Below are 7,782 nucleotides of genomic sequence, written 5' to 3' on the forward strand. Positions count from 1 at the left end.
TTTGAAAATATCAATTTTATTTTGTGTTAGTCGATTTTGCCATTCATATTTTCGATAAAATGAGTATTATTTGAGTAGTAGGGTCAATGTAATCGATTCACAACATTTGAGGCCGAGGGTTGTGGTAAAAGTAATTTTGTATCATTCCGGATCTTGATTGAAATTTGTCAATTTTTAGAGTTTATATCTTGCCCCTGCCTTGGTCACATTTTATAACTTTGGAATTATATAATTAAAAAAGATTAATACACTTGAAGAGATTCACGTGACCATCCCTACCAATATTTGGGCAAACTCTTTACAGATGATCCTAGCCGAAATCCGAAGAGCAGACACTCTTGAAAGATATTACACATCCCTACCACCTCATTCATCACCTGTCGTCTGTCCGTGAAAAAAAATCTCTGATATATTCAGTAAGTAAACAGTATTGCACTGTATTTCTTTCGACTGTAATCGGAAGTTCATATATAAAATACAATTAATAAGTAATAAGAAAACACATACAATATTAATAATCTCGTTTCTGTAATTATGACACTATACATAGACTCTGTTAATGTTGCATCAGCTGCAATTTTGAAACTATCATTCAAACATAATCGATCGTTTCTATTTAGATTGACCTTTCTTTCAGCCATTTTGAGATTCAATGCCTCTTTTGTCTGTATCAAGCATTTATCACACGAAATCCGTCATATCAACTCATCGATCATCCCTATAACTCATTATATTGCAGCATCAACATTTGAGATATAAAGTCATCAATCACCTACGATTTCTATAGTAATCTACAGGAATTCATTGACTTAAGATTTCACTATGAGATTACTATTAATATCAAAAATTTTAATAAAAGAGTAATATTCATACCCTTACATACACATGTTAGTACACATGCACACAAATTCATATAGAGATGTACATCCCTATACATATATAGCTACACATACGAAAAGCGAAACAGATTTATCACATTCACAGAAACGCATACACACATAAAAGAAAATCTTGAAACTGTACTGATGCAAATAAAACAAAATACTTTATAAACATTAATTGCTTCAATATCTATCTCAGTTTCTTAATCCACAGACGCACAGTGACGCACACCCTCACACACACACGCGCACGCACATTTACGTAGTCTATATCTATTTATCTCTCTATCTATCAATCAATCTATCGGTCTGTCTATCTATCTGTCTATCTATCTATCTATCTATCTAACTACACACACATACACACACATATATATATATACATACATATATCTACACACACTCACATATACATACATATATACATACATACACACATACATACATACATATATATATATATATATATATATATATATATATATATATATATATATATATATATGTATATATATATATATATATATATATATATATATATATATATATATATATATATATATATATATATATGTATGTATGTGTGTATGTATCAATATGTATATCTTTCTCTATTTATACACATAAGTGATTGTGTGTGTTTAGAACGTGTTTGTGTGTACGTGTGTATTCATATATATATGAAGTAATAGCATTACACTGAGGTATGTTTTATTTAATATGCGTTTCTGTTTTCTTATCAAATTACTGTAGTTCCGCGTGTCCGTATTTTCTTATTAGTTTTTGAAATTCATATTTTACGTACATTTCTTTTACCTTCACATTCTCATTTTCAAAAGATTTAAATTCTTGAATATGAGGATAGGAACATCCCAAAACCTCGAATATGGATTTATGACCATTACTGTCCCAAACGAGCAGTAACATACTTCTAAAAAAAACAGTTATTATCTAACCGGAAAACGATAAGATTGCATCACAGTTGTGAATTTAAAAAATGATACACACACGCACACATATAATCGCGCGTGCTCACATATGCACAGACAGACACACACACTCATATATACACACATACGCGCACACACACACACACACACACACACACATACGCACGCACACACACTCACACACACACACACACACACACACACACACACACACACACACACACACACACACACACACAAAATGTTTGCCATATCGCTTGCAGACAGTAGAATTTGTGTCACAAATTGGAATAAACTGACAATATAAAATTTGTTGGTAATGAAATTTTTTCTGGAAACTATTCGTGGCTCGAATTAAAAGGGGACGTAATCAGAAACTGGCACCGTGAACGGAATGCTATTATAGAAAAGATGTATATTTTTAATAGGGAGACAGTATGAAAATGTGGACACGTGTTGTTCCTTCAATAGAACATATACATATGCAATCAAAAGGAAAAAAAACATTTTCATCTCCACTATGCCAGAGACGAGGGTAGCAGTGTCAAATTCCCTCATTCCCCAGTTAAGGTTAGGGTTAAGGTTAGGTCAGTGGCGAGAAGTAGCAAATTGTTGTAGGATGTGTTACTTGCTTCAGAATCAACCAATGTATAAAGCAGTAAGGTGGGTAATTGAAACTATCGAAAGTTGAATAGTCCTTTACTATGCTTTCCTTGCAATGCAGAAATAAATAATTTGGTAGACGCAGAAACAGTCTGGCCAGAAGTCTGGAGAGAATATATGCACCACATTTGCAACACTTACTTTCCAATTGATAAATCGTTTCAGGAATTAAATAAAATGATACTTTCCCATTTCCTAATTGGAGCAGCCAGGTTGAAAGCTGTTTTGCACATTGGTCCCCATGTAATAAAACTCGCACGTTAGTACTGAAGGAGAATTTCAGTACTTTATTCCATAGGTATGAAGACTTAATGCATGCTTTTATTTCATCAAATCTTGTTCGTCGCGGAATGACTGGTGATGTCTGTCTGAAGTCTCCTGATAAAACTAATGTATCTACTTCCGTAGATTTATTATTGCCTGTGATGTCCTGTAAGGCAATGCTACTCAAAGTGGTGGTCCGTGGACCGGTGCCGGTCTGCGTGCCATCTGCTTCCGTTAAGCGGTGAGTTTCTTGAAAAGAAAGAAACATTATAAAATGGTTATAAAATGGTTATGTAATATTATTTTATTTGTTTCCGAAATAAATATAAGTTTTAAAAGAATGTCAACTTTTATTATCTTCATTTTATATATTGTTTCCGGTGTAAATTGATATTATTTAGAAATATTACCGGCCCCTAGCACATTGGAAAAAAAAACTGCCGGTATGTCACATCAAATAATTTGGGAAGCATTACTATAAGATCATACCAAGAGTTACCATTGCATGTCTATGTGATATTGTGCATTCAACCCAAATGATAAGGTAGCTTTAGCTGAAAACTTCTGCTGAACCTGAATATTTGCTTATGTTACAAATTGGGCTGTGATTTGTGACCAGATTTAGTGGTGATTTAAAAGCGGAATGAGCTGTTCGTCATCCTGGAAGAAGGGTGGCAGCAAAGCCAGACAATGGCTCAGCAACTGTTATTCTTTTATGTTGTCTTACTTTGGAGAGAAACAATGTTACAAATGTTTTATCTTTGCAAAAAGGGGCATCACGAAAGAAAATTCCGCTGCTTTTTTTCTGGCGATTTTAGAATACCGCGCGCACACACACACACACACACACACACACACACACACACACACACACACACACACACGCAGGTACATATACAAATAGTATCAAACATCAATGGACGAGTGTGTGGGTGAGAGAGAGATCGAGTGAAGGTGTGTTGTCATGTATACGTACAAGCACAAATAATTAGGCATACATTTTTCTTGTGCGCGTGTGTGTGTGACAGAGAGACAAGAGAGAGAGAGAGAGAGAGAGAGAGAGAGAGAGAGAGCAAGTGCCACTTAGACCTCACTCTCTCTCCCTCTCACATACACACACATACATACAAAAAAGTTGTATGCGTATGTAATTATGTATGTACGTATACATGACACCACACCCCTTCACTCACTCACACACACATACATAAATACATATAAACGTACATACAAAAACACACGTGCGCTTGTTTGAGTGACTATAAATACAAAGAGCTGAACATGGCGTACAGAAAGAAAATATATAAAAAATTTACGGAAATTGACGAAGTGCGCGAGATCAAGCAAACAATGAATGAGATAAATATGGAATGAAAAAATCGTATAAATAAAAGAACGTTAAAACTATCTTGAACCAAATGTTTAAATTTGTGAACTCAGTAATTTTTTCTTTCATTAATCTATCGTAGTAGTTTGTAAATAGCGAATAAAAACTTGAAATGAAAACATAGAAATGTAAACATTAAAATAGAGTGAGAGACTTCACCCTTTTTACGTCAATGCTGGAAGTTGACATTGAGAAACCTTTTTAAAGAAGTGAATCACAAATATCAAGCAATATCTTTTTATTTTTAATAATAAAAAATCAAGTGAAGAGACTAACATGTGTCCGAAGTCAAATTATTCTTCTATCACAAGTATAGAAGCAATTGGTAAAGCCGTATTCGCGTGGAAAGGGAATACACACATCTCTATTTTATATATTAAGTAATAACATAATATTTTTTTAAATATTTTTTCCGCTGTATTGCCTGTTCGTTTCTCTTTCTTCCATCTGTGATTTTATTTATGATCTTCTATATAGATGAAGATATTTCTTACGTCTGGCTGCTTTTCTTGCTACGAAACGAGAAGTTATATTAACGAGCTGTATCTATTTATCACCCGACGAAACACATCTGCATCGCCGGATCCTCGTGAACCATTTGCTGAGTGTTCCATCCATGAGGGGGCGGTGCTAGATTTGTCGAAACAATTGTCGTATATTCCATCTTTCATCTTTCATTTGCCATATATATATATATATATATATATATATATATATACTATTATTTTCTTCTACTAATTAGACTGCAGTCATGCTGGGGCAACGACTTGAAGAAGCCAGTTGAACGGATCGACCCCAGGACATAATTTTTGAAGCCTGTTACTTATTTATGGGCCACTTTATCGAAGTCCAAAGTTACGTGGTTCTAAATACACGAACACCAAATGTCATCGGTATACAAACATAGACAAAAAGGACACACACCAACACCCCACTGACGAAGTCCCAGCAAAGCCGCAAGCTTAGTGCTGAAACGTATAAAAGAATAAAAGTATATAAACTTATATAAGGCGTGCGTGTTTCGGTTTCTGTCAAAAGGCTTAGATGGGCCCACAGATATAGCAGAAGACACTTGTCCAAGTCTCCATTGAGCCTGGAAATCTGTAGTTGGGAAACAAACTTCTTTCCACAGACCAATGTCTGTTTTATATATATATATATCCCAGAAATTTAGAGATAAGGCAAAAAGATCGATGAAATTAAGTACTAGTTTTAAAATATTAGTACTGGAGTCGATGCGATCGAATAAAATTCTCTCCGGGATGGTGCCCCACCATTGCTGCAAAACAATGACGGCAACATCTAAAAGGTAAGAAAAAGATAAAAGATATATATTTGTATATGGAGAGAGAGAGAGAGAGAGAGAGAGAGAGAGAAAGAGAGAGAGAGAGAGAGAGAGAGAGAGAGAGAGAGAGAGAGAAGGGGGACGAGAAATAAAGAGTGAAATAGCTGGATACATAGATATTTGGGTGTTCCTACCTGGTAGATGTAAAATACAAAAGTCAAGGAGAATTCTGTGTCCCTTATTATCCTGTTTTGTGTGTTCTGAGTGTTCATTGCGCTGACAGTTTTTCCTTTCCTCTTTCTGAACCAGCTTTTTTTTCGATTTTAAAGTATGTTCTTATAAAATGCGTATCATATCATAAAATCCATATTGATTTCTTTCAAAAGTGTGCTTCTTAGTGTTAGAATAACTCTGCTGCCACACTCTTTATGTTCTTGTTCTTGAAAACCTAGTTTCCAATGTTAAAATGTTTATGTATATATTTGCCAATCCATTACATAACGAATCAACGTCTCTAAGCTTGTGCAATTGTGTGTGTTTATGTTTCTAACTTTTCTTCTCCAATACCATTTAATTCATGCGCATTTTCCATTCTTTTTTTTTTAATTACTGAAGATCTACTGCTCTTTTTTAAACTTTATTTCATGTATAACTATTTCCGGCTCACCTTGCTTTTCAGGAACTATCAGAGAATTTCTTGTTTTGTGCATGACTGTATTAAATGTTCTTTCATGGATGTTTACAAGGCGTCTGTGCTGCCTGGTTAAAGGTAATTTCCTTTTCATTTCGTTTATTATTTCATAAGCTCCTATATAAGCTCCTATTTCTAATTTATGTCTGCGCACGGTCTATCCCCTTATTCTGTTTATAAGTCTTTAACACAAATTTGTGATCTTCATTTGAATAAATACGATTTTGTTTAGTGGTCATTTTTGTTGGTTTAAAAACTTTGCTTATTATTTTCGATGAATCCATATTCAACAATATTCAAGGCATACACCATTGGGAAACGCAAACTTCGATCTAGAAATCATATTGAGGATAAAGTCTAAATGTGCGTTACTATTGAAGTAAGTACATATAACAGCATGAGATTTTGTAGAAATTAGTTATTCTTCGAAGTAATCACAAAGGTAAAGCATGCTTGAAGAATATGTGGTGAACGATCGGACATCCATATTAAAAACTCATATCTTTACGCAACATAAACGATAATTTCTGGGCCGTACTGAGCATCAGCTTCAAAAAGGTTGGATGGACGTGAGCAGCAAAGGATTTTACCGAAACCGAAATTGCATCAAATCTAATCTATAGATACTGACTGGTGATAGACTAGTGGAATTTACCATTTCTAGAACTCCGGTGAAGCTGTCACAATAAGAGAGTCATTAAAAATGCATCAATTCAGTCGAAAAGAACCGATTACTCTCTATAATAGCACATGATATAAATCGTGTAAGCAAAACACGGGGAACATAATTCTACCTCACCCAGTTTACTCACACAACCTCCTTCTAATTGCTTACATATTTTGATGCATTTCGATAATTCCTGCCAGAGATAGTCAGCAAAAATCAAAAAGTACTTCAACACACTTTCCAATTATTTCTTGGGTTCACAACTTCAAACTTAAGAAACAAATATTTTCTCATTATATAGGTTGCTATGTTAATGTATAAATGTGGTGAAATAGAAGAATCCCTAGCACGCCAAACAATATGCTAAGCGGTATTTCTCCGGGTTCATGTTCATAGTTCCAACTCTGCCGAACTTGAATTTGTATTTCATCTATTCAGTGTCAATAGAATAAGTACCAGCTAATGTTTGAAGTTGACATAACCAACTACCCATCCGCTACTTCAGGCCTTGTGCCTAAAGTAGAAAACATTCCTTCAATGTATACATGTATTCTGAGCTTATATTAAAAATATACCCATATATTTTTGTTCTTATTTAGTATCTTAGCGTTCTCTGTAGGTCATGTGCAAGTACATCCCATTCAACTTCTATTAAGAAAATCTCCTTGCATGGAAGGTTAGAGGTAAAGGAAATATTTGAAGAAAGTGTATGAATTTATCAATCGGTGATTTTAAATTTATCATATGAGAAAGTGTATGATGTATAAAATAAGTTTCTTCAAAACACCGATTTTTATTGGATTGTATAATGTATGTTTGCAACATAGATTATATTAGCTGTCTATAGCTTTCAGCAATATATTAAATTACTTCAGCTCAAATTGCAAATTTCCAATGATGAAAACAAACAGAGCAAAAGATTAAAAATTTCAGATACTTGATGCATCTTGCTCGGGGTTGTCAATCTTACTTTTATTAAAGTTAATTATTTCAT

The 7,782-nt window shown here is 34.0% G+C and overlaps 1 pseudogene; it reads left to right on the forward strand.

Moving 5' to 3' along the window:
* LOC149133438 (uncharacterized) overlaps window positions 1-7,395 on the forward strand; it is a 33,638-nt pseudogene extending 26,243 nt beyond the window's left edge.
* The last annotated feature ends 387 nt before the right edge of the window (window positions 7,396-7,782 follow it).

Source organism: Octopus bimaculoides, chromosome 10, assembly GCF_046866305.1.
Source record: "Octopus bimaculoides isolate indiv1 chromosome 10, ASM4686630v1, whole genome shotgun sequence".
Classification (NCBI taxonomy): Eukaryota; Metazoa; Mollusca; class Cephalopoda; order Octopoda; family Octopodidae; genus Octopus; species Octopus bimaculoides.